This window comes from Ovis aries, chromosome 3, assembly GCF_016772045.2.
Source record: "Ovis aries strain OAR_USU_Benz2616 breed Rambouillet chromosome 3, ARS-UI_Ramb_v3.0, whole genome shotgun sequence".
Taxonomy (NCBI): Eukaryota; Metazoa; Chordata; class Mammalia; order Artiodactyla; family Bovidae; genus Ovis; species Ovis aries.
The window spans coordinates 37012676-37028380 of record NC_056056.1 but is presented as its reverse complement, the minus strand read 5'-3'; the positions used below and the strand labels follow the sequence as shown (position 1 = coordinate 37028380).

Sequence of the window (15705 nt, the reverse complement as noted above, 5' to 3'; positions counted from 1 at the left end):
ATGCAATTTGATTGCTGCAGGGCCAGAACTGGAACTCACGGTTTCCCAGTGGGCCTGGAACCGGGTCACACCAGTTCTTGAGAGATGACTGCATCGTCTTTTTCCCAACTCCATGTTGAGCAACATCATGTTGGTAGCCTGAGATCAGTCATGGCGGGAGTATTTACACCATGGAAATCAGGAAGCACTGCAGATCAGGGCCCCTTGACTCCCCTGGCCACCCAGAGCTGGTTAGTAAAGGTTTACCAGCACACCACTGAGCTGTCCCACTAATTTATCAAGTTATTGTTGAAGAAATTTTTATGACCCTTAAGACCATAGTGCGGTAAGAAAGGCCTATATTCCCCAAACCTTCAAGTTCTCCCTCCGTGGCAACAGAAGTCACAAAAACTAACATTTACTTCTGGGCTTGCTAAGTGCCAGGCTCTGTGCTTTATGCATTGTCTAATGTACTCCTCATTACAATCCTTTTCTATAGATGAAGACATTTGAGAACTTAAGTAAATTGTTCAAGGTCATACAGCTAGAATGTATTCAAATCGAGGTTTGTTGGAACTTCTTAATCATGGTACCACTGTCTTAGTTCCTATTATTTCTTAAGTAGAACAGATTTTTCTTAGTTCTACAGCACTCCTCCTTCTCCCATGCTGTAAACATATAATGGAATTATAACTAAAATCAATCAAGACAACTAATTTCTAACACACAGTGAGTATTTTAAGGGCTGTCTCAAATCTCAATAAAACTCCATAAGCTATTAGACCATTCTAGCCATTTATAACCATGGCCTATAGAGACTGTCAGAATTAATATTCTGCTCTCTTATTATTTCAACCATCAGAGATATTTCACATGATAATTGGCTCTTAGCAGCCATAATCTAATTTAATTTATTTATGAATACCTTGTATTTATATTTCATGGATATTGTTTTAATTATTAAATCACTACATCTTAGAAAGAAATGTAATTTTGTTATAGAGCAAATGTTCTTCCTGTGGACATCTGTAATGCCATTTTAAAAGTGTATGAGGATAAAAAGACTGCCTAGGCTTCAAAGACAAAATGTGTCACACTGTGCTGGAAAAAAGTTTGTTAGAAAATAAACACTATATGTGCAGAACTAATAAGAGTTCTAAAGTAATTACCTTGATGATTAAAGGGGGGAACCCACCTGATAATGCACTTTAACCTGTAGGGTCCAGAATTAATATCTTAATTCAGAGAGATGAGCCAACTTGAATTAGACAACCAAGTCCAAGGGGCAGCATCACTGAAACAACAGAGCAATGATTTGGTGTTGGTAGCAGGGACCTGACTTCAAATCCCCACTCTTCCATTTCCCACCTGACGTTGGGTGATTTACTGAGCCCACTCTGAACATTTGTTTCCCTGAGATCAATAATGCCCACCAAACTGAGTTATGGTGAAGATAGAACTGGTTATATAATCTGCGGGGTCCTGTGCTAAGGGAAAATCCCTTGCTCAAAAGTTAGTAAGACTCTTGTGATGGCAGCAACAGCAGAGCAGTAAACCAAGGGCAGCGGCCTTCCTGAGAGTGGGGCCCTGTGGACCGTGTGGGTCATATGCCCATGAAGAGAGCCAAGGGTAAGGATTGTATTAAATGCCACATGTCAACTGCATTCCACTTGGGTGCCTGAAGATGTCAGCTATTTATCTTTTGGCTCAGTGTGTCGCTTTATTTTTATATTCCATGGAAAAGAAATCTAGTAGTCACTCTATGTTTTGAAAGACAGGTGCCAGTCAAGCTTCACAGAATAGGCTTGTAGCTATCTAGCTCTGAAAAGGTTCAAAGGTTCAGGGTATAGTGGGGCATATCACCCAGGAGAGCCACGCTGCACCCCAGGCTGGTTCCCCCACCTCCCCACTCTACCTACCCCTACCCAACCCTCTATCCCCTGACTCCACCTACCCCTAGTCCACCTCCCCTGACCCCTGCCACCTTTTTGGCAATTTTTGGATGAGGAATAGAGAACGTAGGATTCCGTTTCCAAGCAGAGGTCTTGAAACCATAAAGTTAATCTGATTGGGCTTTGTACTACATTGAATTAAACGCCTAATTCTAATGTCACCAAATAGGGTTACTGGGAGACCAGGAAGTAAAGTTCAATAACTGAGTTCCACTGTTCAGAGGGAGTCAAGAGAGAACAGAAAATCAATTTCCTAACTGCACAGAAGTTCACAAAGCTATGCCGATCTGTTGGGAGTAGATTTTTTCTTTGTAAGGAGGCATGCATTTCTGATAGACTGTTCAACTGTTCACATAGAAGGGACACATATGGTTTTCTAAGCATTTTTCTTTGGGGATCCCCTTCAGCACAGGTTGATGGAGCCTCTGCTGATTGTCTTTGCTCTTAACCTATTGCCGGTAAGAGTACCCTGATGAAACTACGGATTGGAAAGGTGAGTGTCCCTGGAGTCAAGGCAGTCATCGACCTGATGTAGATAACTTCAGGGTTTCCTTTTTGGATCATTTTCCTAAAAACATGTGTTCAGCTTCTCCTCAAAGCCTACCACTCTGATTCTCACAGCTCCCTACTTTTTCCGTTGGGCCAGAAGGTGCCACCTCAACTTTTCCATGGTTTCAGGATACTATCCATTTTGCACACTACTGTGCATTTCTACTTGAATAACAACCTAGAATTGTATTGAGCTTCAGTTTCTATAGACCTCATCTAGCTGGTCGGCCCAGGTCTCCACTTCATTCTGGGTGCCTTCAAAGTGGAAATAAGGCCAAGTAGTTTATGTACATATCTGTTGTTTATTTACTCTAGGATCTTCCACTGCACTTGGCACAGTGCCTTACATGTAACAGCTGTTTAATCATCTATTGAATGAATATATTCCTATGGCACCATTTCTTTCTATCTATTTAGTTTATCATGTCACCATGACCATAAGCTCTTTGAAGCATTCATTTATAAAATTATTCACATGAAAAGATGCTCAACATCACTAATTATTAGAGAAATGCAAATAAAAATTATAATGATGTATTATTCTTTTTATGTATTATTCTTTTTATTATTCATTCTGACTGACATAATGGCCAACATCAAAAAGTCTACAAACAATAAGTGCTAGAGAGGGTGTGGAGAAAAGGGAGCCCTCCTATACTACTGGTGAGAATGTAAACTGGTGCAGCCACTATGGAGAATAGTGTGGAGATTCCTTAAAAAACTAAAAATAGAATTACCGTATGATCCAACAACCCCACTCCTGGGCATATACCCAGAGAAAACCATAATTCAAAAGAGATACATGCACCCCTATGCTCATTGCAGCAGTATGTACAAAGGCCAGGACATGAGAGCAACCTAAATGTCCACTGACTGATGGATGGATAAAGATGTAGTACATATAAATAATGGAATATTATTCAGCCATAAAAAGAATGAAACAATGCCATTTGCAGCAACATGGATGGACATAGGGGTTACTGTACTAAGTGAAGTAAGTTAGAGAAAGACAAATATCATATGGTATCACTTATACGTGGAATGTAAAAAATCATACAAATTAACTTTTTACAAAACAGAAACAGATTTACCGACTTAGAAAACAAATTCATGGCTACCAAAGGAGAAAGTTGTGATGGAGGGATAAATTAGGAGGTTGGGATTAACATTAACACACTCCTCCTACATGTAAAAGAGATAAGAACAAGGGCCTATTGTATAGTACAGGGAACTCTGCTCAATATTCTGTAATAACCTATGTGCGACAAGAATCTGAAAGAGAATAGATATAAGTATATGTATAATTGAATTACTTTGTTGTACACCTGAACCTAACACATCATAAATCAACTATATTCCAATATAAAGTAAACATTTTTAAAAATTTACTGAATGCCAGCTATGTGACAGGAAACTTTTTAAAAAAGGAATGAACATGATTAACTCTATTAAATATTAAAACATATGCTCTTGCACAATAATAATATGGCATACCTGGAGAGGGAAAGTGACTCACTGGGCAGAGAGTGTGTTCAGTCATCTAGTCACAGATCATTCCAGGGCCTGGAGTTTCTCTCACCACTGGGACTGAGATCTAGGAAGGGCAAGGGTCCCAGCGCAACATACAGGATGGAGATCAGATTTGGGACACTTTGTGACAATAACTACAGAATCAGACTTCTTGTCAACTGTGGGCTTCCCCAAACAAGTTGGAACTTGGTGTCTTAGTCCATTTGGGCTGCTATAATAAGAATATCATAGAGTTTGTAGCTTAAACAATAAAAATTTATTTCTCAGAGGTCTGGAACCTGAAAAGTCCAAAATCAAGGAGCCAGCAGATTTGGTGTCTGAGAGCCTGCCTCTGGCTCATAGGTGGCTGTCTTCTTGCTGTGTCTTCATAAGGGGGAAGGAGCCAGGGAGCTCTCTGGGGTCTCCTTTATAGGACACTAATCCCATTCATGTGGGCTCCTCTCTCATGACCTGTGTTCATCCCAAAGGCCTCACCCCCAATACCATCATATTGGGGATTGGGTTTCATATATGAATTTTGTAGGGGTGCAACCATGCAGCCTATAGCACCTGTCAAGTACAACTTTGCTCTTAGAAGCACCAGGGCATGCTGGGAAAACATGGCCTTCAGATCAAGCAGGATGATCTCTTTTATCACTTACTATCTGAGCTTCCACTTCTCTGACCTGCAGAATGAAGGCACCTAAACCTGTGTGTTTGTTAGTCACTTAGTCGTGTCCAACACTTTGTGACCCCATGGACTGCAGCCTGCCAGGCTCCTGTCCGTGGGATTCTCCAGGCAAGAATACTGGAGTGGGTTGCCATTTCCTCCTCCAGGGGATCTTCCTGACCCAGGAATCAAACCTGGGTCTTCTGCACTGCAGGCAGATCTTTAACCATCTGAGCCACTAAGGAAACCTCTCCATACATGTTGTTAGTGTTTAGTTGATAAGTCATGTCCGACACTCTTGAGACACCATGGATTGTAGCCCGCCAGGCTCCTCTGTCTCTGGGATTGTCCAGGCAAGGATACTGAAGTGGGTTGCCATTTCCTTCTCCAGGGGTTCTTCCTGACTCAGGGATCGAACCTACATCTCCTGCTTGGCAGGCAGATTCATTCTTCACCGCGGAGCCACCAGGGAAGCGCTCCTAAGCCCAGAGGACACCTAATAAGGAATAGCTATCACAATGTCTCACAATGTCTTGACAACGGGGTTGATACAAGGCTACGCTCAAAATGTAGTTAAAGGTTAAAGTACTATCTCTGCCTTTTCTTTCTTTTAACATTGAAGTATCCACTTGCATTTTCTGCTCTTCCCCTTATACGGCTTTTTGTTGTTGTTTTATTTTTATTTATTTATTAGGCTGCACCATGCCGGATCTTAGTTCCCAGACCAGGGATGGAATCTGTGGTCCCTTCATTGGAAGCATGAAGTCTTAACTATCTGGGCCTCCAGGGAAGTCCCCTAGCTCTACTTTTTCTAATCAGAACTTCATAAGGCTAAATGATAGCATCGTTTTGGAGCCTAAGAAATGAGTGCCTATTATAGAACCAAACTGTCAAGGGACGAGCTAAGGCAATAATCAATCCCTTTACTGCAGTGCTTCAACCATACCCATTTGTAATAACTATTTTAATGCTCTGTATTAGTCAAGGTTCTCCAGAGAAACAGAATCAATAGGATATATATAGATATACAAGAGGAGATTTATTATGGGAACTGGCTCATGTGATTATGGAGGCTGATCTGGAGAGTCAGAGCAGCTGGTAGGATAACTCAGTCCAGGTCTGGAGGCCTGAGAACCAGGAGCACTGATGCCTGGGGACAGGAGAAGATGGATGTCCCAGCTCAAGGAGAGAGAGGAAATTGCCCTTCCTTCACTTTTTTTTTTTTGATCTATTCACACCCACAAGGGATTGCATGGTGCCTGCCTGCACTGATGAGGGTAGATCTTCTTCAGATGCTAATCTCTTCCAGAAACACCCTCACAGACACAACCAGAAACCAGCTAACTATCAGCTATCCTAGACATCCTTTAGCCCTGTCAAGCTGACACATAAATGATTATGTGCCTCATTACAGTGTTGAAACTCGTAATTACTAAAACCTATCTATGTGTATAATTTCAAAGAATTCAAAATAATACTCTGCAATAAAAAGGAGAAATAAAAAGCAACATGTAATATTACTTATATGTATGTAGTTCAATGTGTAGATGCTTAAGCACACTACATCAGAAGAAAAAAAATGCCTTCCCTATATTTTCATAAGCCCCCAGGAGGGTGGTTCTGCCTCCTAGCCAGTTCTAAGGGCAAGTGAAGTAGGTATTAGGGGTCAGCCAACTCCTGGTACACAAATCTTCACCCTCTCACCCCCTCACATAGATGACTTCCCATCCCCAGCCCCTACCTTGACCCCAACACTAACAAGGAATGAGGTGAAGCATCCAGGATATGTTCTAGTTCTTTCTACCCTCCCCCACAAAGCCTCTCCAGGGCTGGGAAGATATAGCAGAAGATGTGGGAAGACCTTTGATACTCTGGGTTTCAGCCTCAGAGGAGAAGAGGGCCAGCAGGGCTCTCTGCTCTTTCTTGAGGACAGAAGAGAGCAGGGAGGTGGGCTTAACTGTCTCACCCATCTCTCACCACCCAGAAGGAACTAGGGACCTGCATTCTGACCCTAGCTATCTCCAGCTTGCTGGGTGGCTCTCTTGGGTTAGCTGGCTGTGTGGTCCTTGGCTTCCCAGCTCTTCTATGGCTGGGGCAGACCCAGTTGACAGTTCCTTACTCCTTGAGGCTGGGCCTGGGTCTGCAAGTATGTGATGCGGTGGTTTAGTTGCTAGTACGCGCTGAGGGGTCCCAAAGCCTCAGGCACAAGGACAGTGTCGACTGCCTTCTTGCAGCAGGACTCTCTCACTGGCTGACCATGAGGCCACCACAAGGGTGCTCACTGGCAGGGCGGGGCGCTGGGGTGCACCAGCACAGTAGAGGGAGCGAGGCCTATCACTTAGGACAGGCTCTCTTTGGTCCTTTCTTCTCAGGAGCAAACGAGTCACTTGGATAAGACTACAAACATTTCCCCAAAAGAGGCCTCATGGTCAGAGCAACCCTGATCAGGGTCTTTGCTCAAGTCCAAGAGCCGGAGCTTCTCTGGCCACTGGGGAGCTATATTAAAGCCTGCCCAGGACTTGCTTTAAAGCTAGGGAGCAGGATTCTGAGCTCTTCTCTGGGGTTCCTAGCTACAGGGGCAGGGGCCCTGCTCTGAGCTGATTCTTGGGGCTGGCTGTTCCGCAGGGACCACCATCAGCTCCATCCCACAAGCAGGGGCCTGAGATGGCTGGCATGCTTCCTGGGAGGTCTGGCATTTCCTCTGGCCCAACTTTGGTGTACCCACTGCTTGAGTGGGGGAAAAAAAATGCCCACATAGCCAGATAAGAAGATGGTCTAATGGTGTCCCCTGCTGGTCCTATGGAAGACTGCATGGATTTGAGCCAGAAACACCAACGAGTTTCTCACTTGGGAGAGGAGACTGACTTTTTTTTTTTTCTTTAAAGCACTGTATTAGGTAACTATTGCTGCAGAACTAATGAGTGGTTTAAAACAACAATGCTATTTCTATGAGTCAGGAATTTTGTTTGGCTGGGCACTTCTAGCTCTGAGTCTCCCAAGAGGCTGTCATGAGATGTCAGTAAGCAACTCAGGGACTCACTTCTGAGGTGGTACATTCACATGCCTGGCAAGCTAGTGCTGGTTGTTGGCAGGGGACCTCTCCACAGCTGCTTGCCTGATCTCACAACAAGGAGACTGACGTCCCCCAGAGCGAGTGATTCAAGAAGCTGAAGAGGAAGCTCAGATGGCTTTTATGACTTGGCCCTGGAAGTCAAACACTGTCACTTGCACAATAGTCACATGAACTCGCTGTGATTCAGTGTGGGAGTAAACGACATGAGGGTATGAATTCCAGAAGGTGAGGATCCCTGGTGCCATCTTGGAGGCTGGCTACAACAGAAACCCACCATGTGCTAGGGTGTATGCAAGTAATACGTAACAACTAGAGCATATGCATTGCAATTACTGCATCTTTTAATTTTGCTTAATTTCATAGCCGTAGTCACTATCTGCAGTGATTTTGGAGCCCCCCAAAATAGTCTCTCACTGTTTCTATCGTTTCCCCATCTATTTGCCATGAAGTAATGGGACCAGATGCCATGATCTTAGTTTTCTGAATGTTGAGCTTTAAGCCAACTTTTTCACTCTCCTCTTTCACTTTCATCAAGAGGCTCTTTAGTTCTTCTTCACTTTCTGCCATAAGGTTGGTACCATCTGCATATCTGAGATTACTGATATTTCTCCCGGCAATCTTGATTCCAGCTTGTCCTTATTCTGGCCTGATATTTCACATGATGTACTCTGCATAGAAGTTAAATAAGCAGGGTGATAATATACAGCCTTGATGTACTCCTTTCCCAATTTGGAACCAGTTCATTGTTGCATGTCCGGTTCTGTTGCTTCTTGACCTGCATACAGATTTCTCAGGAGGCAGGTCAGGTGGTCTGGTATTCCTATCTCTTTCAGAATTTTCCACAGTTTGTTGTGATCCACATAGTCAAAGGCTTTGGCCTTTGAAGTAGATGTTTTTCTGGAAAACTCTTGCTTTTTCTATGATCCAGCAGATGTTGGCAGTTGATCTCTGGTTCCTTGTTCTTGTCTAAATCCAGCTTGAATATCTGGAATTTCATGATTCACGTACTATTGAAATCTGGCTTGGAGAATTTTGAGCATTACTTTGCTAGCGTGTGAGATGAGTGCAATTGTGCGGTAGTTTGAGCATTCTCTGGTATTGCCTTTCTTTGGGATTGGAATGAACACTGACATTTTCCAGTCCTGTGGCCACTGTGGAGTTTTCCAAATTTGTTGGCATATTGAGTGCAGCACTTTCACAGCATCATCTTTTAAGATTTGAAATAGCTCAACTGGAATTCCATCACCTCCACTAGCTTTGTTCATAGTGAGTCTTCTTAAGGACCACTTGACTTAACATTCCAGGATATCTGGCTCTAGGTGAGTGATCACACCATCGTGGTTATCTAGGTCATGAAGATCTTTTCTCTATAGTTCTTCTGTGTTTTCTTGCCACCTCTTTTTAATATCTTCTGCTTCTGTCAGGCCCATACCATTTTTGTCCTTTATTGTGTCCATCTTTGCATGAAATATTCCCTTGGTTCCTCTGATTTTCTTGAAGAGATCCCCAGTCTTTCCCATTCTATTATTTTCCTCTATTTCTTTGCACTGATCATTGAGGAAGACTTTATCTCTCCTTGCTGTTCTTTGGAACTCTGCATTCAGATGGTTATATCTTTCCTTTTCTCCTTTGCCTTTAGCCTCTCTTCTTTTTCAGCTATTTGTAAGGCCTCCTCAGACAACGATTTTGCATTTTTGCATTTCTTTTTCTTAGGGATGGTCTTGATCCCTGCCTCGTGTACAATGTCACGAACCTCCGTCCATAGTTCTTCAGGCACTCTGTCAGATCTAATCCCTTGAATCTATTTATCACTTCCACTGTACAATTGTAAGGGATTTGATTTAGGTCATACCTGAATGGTCTAGTGGTTTTCCCTGCTGCTGCTACTGCTAAGTTGTTTCTGTCGTGTCCGACTCTGTGCAACCCCATAGATGGCAGCCCACCAGGCTCCTCTGTCCCTGGGATTCTCCAGGCAAGAACACTGGAGTGGGTTGCCATTTCCTTCCCTAATGCATGAAAGTGAAAAGTGAAAGTGAAGTCACTCAGTCATGTTGGACTCTTTGAGACCCCATGGACTGTAGCCTACCAGGCTCCTCTGTCCATGGGATTTTCCAGGCAAGAGTGCTGGAGTGGGTTGCCATTTCCTTCTCCAAGTGGTTTTCCCTACTTTCTTCAATTTAAGTCTGAATTTGTCAATAAGTTCATGATCTGAGCCACAGTCAGCTCTGGGTCTTGGTTTTGCTGATTGTATAGAGCTTCTTTATCTTTGGCTGCAAAGAATAGAATCAATCTGATTTCTGTATTGACCATCTGGTGATGTCCATGTGTAGAGTCTTCTCTTGTGTTGTTGGAAGAGGGTGTTTGCTATTACCAGTGCTTCTGTTTGCTTTTGCCCTGCTTCATTTTGTACTCCAAGACCAAACTTGCCTATTACTCCAGGTAGCTCTTGACATCTCCAGTAGCATATTGGGCACCTAATGACCTGGGGAGTTCCTCTTTTGGTATCCTATCATTTTGCCTTTTCATACTGTTCATGGGGTTCTCAAGGCAAGAATACTGAAGTGGCTTGCCATTCCCTTCATCCTACTTTTGCATTCCAGTTCCCTATAGTGAAAAGGACATCTTTTTTGGATGTCAGTTCTAGAAGGTCTTATAGATCTTCATAGAACCATTCAACTTCAGCTTCTTCAGCATTACTGGGAACTTGTTAGAAACGCAAATTCTTGGGCTCCATCCCAGACCTGCTGACTCAGAAACGCTGTGCACAGTATCAGGGCTCTGTGTCTTCACATACCCTGCAGTTAGTTCTAATATTAACATGTGCTGAAGTCTGAGAAACACTGATGTATGTTAACTGCATCATCCCTGTGCTTGCTTTTCTGGAAGCCTACATTACTCCTGAGAATAGAACAATCCAACTGGCCACTGAGCTCTGGCCTCTGCTCTGGCCCCTCTTGTTCTCCTTCTCGTCGGTCACTGCAGATGTGAGGCTCAGGAGGTCAGGTTGTGAAATCAGTATGCCTGAGAGGGAGATCCACGCCAGCTTCGTGTGTGTGTGTGTGTGTGTATGTGTGCCGATTAATGTGCATGCAGATTTCTGACCTCTAGTAAAGCTGTGTGACCTTGACCTGTTAGCAGGTGTTTCCTTACCTGCAAATGGAGGTGATGATACACAAGTCACAGGTGTAAGCGCTTTCCACATACTACCTCACTTTATCCTCAGCACAGCCCTATGGAATCAGTACTATCATTATCCCCTTTTTAGAGACAAAGAAGCCAAGGCACAGAAAGGTTAAGAAACTTGCTCAGGGCACAGTTCTTAAGTGTTAGAACTGGGATTCTGGCACAGGCCCTTTGGCCATGGAGTCCTGGCTCTTAGGCAGTCAGCCTCCCAAGGCTCCTCCTATGAATAATACACGCGACCTCTAGCTCATTCTGCAGTGCTCTGTTGTGCGACATGCCTCACCTTAAATGTAACCTCTCTGCTACTTACAATGAGAACGTGCCTTAGTCACATCTCCTCTCCTGGTCCTAGTTTCCAAATGTTTAAAATGAGAGGATGGACTAGGTGAGGGATGTAAGCAGAAGCTCTGAAGGTACAAAGGATAAGCTGTGTTTGGCCAGTTACTCTAAGGTGACTTAAACCAAACATCTGTCTGTAAGTGGGGTATGCGCCCACTCTTCACTCCCTTCAGTAGTACCACCACCTTCAGTAGTCTTATACCCGGCCCACTTTCCTTATTTTAACGAGATATCTGGGATCCAAGGGCATCTGAGTTTGAGCTCACTAATTAGATAACGCCTAAATCGGAGTTCCTATGAGTTTACAATTCTTTCACTTTCACCTTTCTTACCTCAATCCAATTTAAAGAGCAGTTTAAGTTTACTTGCGATGTTTCTTGTGCAAAGGCTCTGAGCCTTGGTCCTGCCTTTCACTGTGATGGAAGTCCTCTACTTGGCATAGAGGTTGTCAGAGGTAAGCTGGTGTTCCTTCTTTTCTCCATGTGCCCTGAAAATGCTGATTTACATTTGTTTCTGGAAGGGAGACAGATGAAGCTTTAGAATGTAAGGATAATCCAATTTCAGAATCCGTTGCACATGGAAGGATGATTTCTGTTATTCACATTTAATATGGGAGGTTTCCTCTTTTTCAAACTTAGAACTTAATCAATTGGAAGAATGAAGGCCTTTTATTCTGCTTTATGAGCTTGTGCGTCCCTATGTCGAATGCCTTCAGTTCCTGCAGCAGAACACATCCTGTACTGATAGAGTGGCTTTGAGGCTTTTTACTGGGCTTTGCAAACATCCTTCATAAGGCTTCTGGCAAGTGGGTGCCAGGTGTTGCTGACTAACAACTAGCATACTGCCTGACACATGTAACAGGCAAATATTGCTGAATATGGAAAAATGTATGAGCAAATACTTTCTAGCAACTGGAGCCTACACTAGTTAAATAATCCATTGAACCTCACTCAGTTTATAGGAATATATTTTATTTTTAGAATACTGCATGGCTTACAGTTTTCACACATGTTCTCTGGAAATTAGTTTCCATATTTTAAAGTTGGGGAAATGAAGCTTCAAGAAGTTAACTAACTTCAAAGTCACACTGTGATGTTTCTATGACCTCAGGTTGTCAAGACCAAAATAAAAGCCATTATAAAGTTAGTTGTCGGAAAAATTTCGAAGTTGTATAAGCTAAAACTTTAGATACTAAAAGAAACACAGCAGAAAAAAAAAAATCACTTATCAACACAAAAACAGGAAACAATATTAGTTTGTATGCTGCTGCTAAGTCACTTCAGTTGTGTCCGACTCTGTGTGACCCCGTAGACAGCAGCCCACCAGGCTCCCCCGTCCCTGGGATTCTCCAGGCAAGAACATCGGAGTGGGTTGCCATTTCCTTCTCCAATGCATGAAAGTGAAAAGTGAAAGGGAAGTCACTTAGTCGTGTCTGACTCTTTGCGACCCCATGGACGGCAGCCTACCAGGCTCCTCTGTCCATGGGATTTTCCAGGCAAGAGTACTGGAGTGGGGTGCCATCGCCTTCTCCAACTCTTTGTATAGTAATTCATAGTTTCTAGGGTATTTCTCACATATAATTTGATTTGACCCTCCCACAATAATTCAGCTCTACCAGAGTAAAATCTCTTCTTGCTTCAATCCAGCTGATTATTAACGACAATAACAGACTGCCTCCTGTTACTCTTCTCCAAGGCAGGTCAGGCTGGCACGTAAGTACTGAATATCCTGTGTACTCCTGCCACCTACTGGTGCTTTACTGGTAGCATGGATTTCAGCTGATTTTATGTTAACGTTTTTTATTCAGTGGAACCACTGGACTACTTTACACCTTATTACTCAAGTCCTTAAATATACCCCACCCCACCCCACCCGCCATCTTTGAAACTCATTTTCTAAGGAGTCTACTCAGAAACAGGACCTAAGACTTAGGAAGGGGATGGAAATACTTGACTCCTTTTGGCATACTGACAGCTTTCAGAAATGCCTCTGAGCTCCTTCCAGCTGGCTTGGAAGCTGGGGAAGGGAGGGGGTTTAGTTAGGGACATAGAATACTCATGGATTTTCATGCTTTCATAGTGTTGCCTCCACTTGCCCAGCATTTTCTGGGATGGCTACAGGTAGTCAGCAGATTAGCTGAGAAGGTGATGTGCCAGTTGTTGACAGCTTACTCCATGGCTCCTCAAGAGTTAACGGAAGAAGAATGAAATTCTGGGGACAGCTGAAGCCAACTTCCTGACTCACCCGCACACCAGTGGAGTTTCTCAAACTGCACCAATCCCTAAAAACTTCTGGTCAATACCTTTTTCAAAGCCGGGCTTTGCTCTGGATACAAGTTTTTAAAATTAGACAAAATTTGTATTTTGCTAGAAATCTGGGGATGAGAGACAACTTGTTCATCTGTAGAGCATATTGCCAGAGTAGGATTGAAACAAGATGATTTCGTATATGAACGATTTCTCACAATCTTATTATAGCAGTAGTGAGAGACAGGCTGAGGCAAACACTGGAGAAAGAAAGTTGGATTTGAAAACTAACTAGTGGAATTTTAGTGAATATTCTTGTAGTACTCTTTTCAAAAAGCAACGTTGTCTGACAGGGGTTGGGGGTGGAAATGGGAAGTGAAGTTTTAAAATTTTTATCATTGAGGCTGTATTTAATGAACTTTTTACCTTTTCTTCCTTCTGTTCCATGGTGGGAGAAAAATAGCTTTGATGATTTTTCAAAGTAAAGTGTCTATTGTAGCAGATTATAAAAGATTTCTTACGGTGAAAGGTCAAGACAGTAACATTTGATAAATAGCAGATTTCATGCCCTAATTTGCTTAAAGGTTTAGGAGTACATATCAAGACCAGGAAGGAGTTATAGCTTTGAAAGCATTCCAGTCATTCATTAATTTAGGGTAAAGGTTGGGAAGTGTTGTTCAGGATTATTGAAAACAAACATATAGCAGTTATTCTAAACATCTGCATGATACTTTACAGGTTTTTAGGCCATGTATCTCACTATTTTATAACCAGAATCACTTAAGATAGGGCTTGTTTTCATAATCCATACTTGAGAAAACTAAGGTTCAGAGGTTAAGTCACATACTTCCCAAAGTCACACAGCCAATAAATCACAGCATTGATGGCCAGTCCTTAAAGTCCAGTGATCTTTCTAGAAACTCTTTCCCAGAGACTTTTCCTCTCCTTATATGTTTATCTATTGTACTTAACTGTTTTAAAAAGCCACTGTTTTCAAAAAAGCAGGTGGAAACTGTAATTATCTGTTTTTTATTAGTCATACTTCTAAGTCTGTGGGCCCCCTGTGATAAACACCTACTTTTACCAAGTGGTAACACAACTATACACTGTTTGGATAACCCTTTGAGATTAGTGATTCTCATGTAATAGGAGATAGGTTATCTTTGTGGTTTGGTAAAATATCAGATTTTTTGGCTCCAGCTCAGAGACCAATCCAGTTTCATGGGAGGGAATGAAGACATAATTCACTGTTAACAAGCCCCCAAGAGGTCAAAATGCAGATGATTTTAAAAAACAAATACGTAAAGCGATGCCCAGGATCACAGAACCCTTAACAGTGCTTTGAAATGTATGTATTTTTTCCCTTAATATGGAAGTTTCAATTTGGGAAATACAAATATTTTAAAATATAGAAGCCATACAATTCATATCCAATTTACAATAAGTATCCATGCTAACTTCTCTTAGTTCTGCTTCTAATAGATACCTTCATATCATTGTAATGTGCTACCCTAACAGGAGTCTTTCAGTTTAATCTTGCTCTATTCTCAATTCACATCTTTCTAAGATTAGAATTAAGAGTTTTGGTTTTATATGGCTCCTGGAAAGCCAGTGTTAAAGACAGACATGCAATTAATTACTAGATCTGTTTCAACTGTGAGGTATTTTTAACTGTTCTAAAAATGATAATATCTCTGAATATTTTACAACGGGTACCTTTTATAACCTGCCTGACCAAAAATTACCTGTGAACTGATACAGGTCTAGGCTAGGGCCCAGACTTTGCATTTAAACACCCCATATGACCTTTATGAATATGTAATTTAGAAAAGTTAATGGTATAGCTATTTTCTCCTCCAGTATCAAAATAGCCACTCGCAATTGTAACTTAGATTATTACATAATTACTAAAAATTTTTAAACCTGGAATACTCACTTTAGGATGTAGTCACACTTCAGTAAGCCACTCATTATATAGTATACTCACCTGTATCTGGTTAACCTTCCCCCTTCCCACAACAAAATCATCCCCATTAGCGGTTTCCCATCTCAAGTCAACAGTGTGCTTACTTTTCTGTAAACAATCCAATCTGACTGGATCCTCCACATTGCTCTTTGTTTTTGCTTTTTTTTTTTTTTTTTTTGCCAAAGGAAGTTTTTAAAAGGAAGGGCAGAGAGAAACACGCTCTGGTGCAGTCACCTAAA

The 15705-nt window shown here is 42.2% G+C and overlaps 1 long non-coding RNA gene across 1 annotated transcript in view; it reads right to left on the bottom strand.

The window, feature by feature from the left end:
* The window catches only part of LOC132659575 (uncharacterized), a 37149-nt gene extending 35309 nt beyond the window's left edge, over positions 1 to 1840 (bottom strand). Inside the window, exon 1 of the long non-coding RNA XR_009600133.1 lies at positions 1175 to 1840. This is a non-coding gene — a long non-coding RNA (uncharacterized LOC132659575). The remainder of the gene's footprint in view (positions 1 to 1174) is intronic.
* Between the last annotated feature and the right edge of the window lie 13865 nt (positions 1841 to 15705).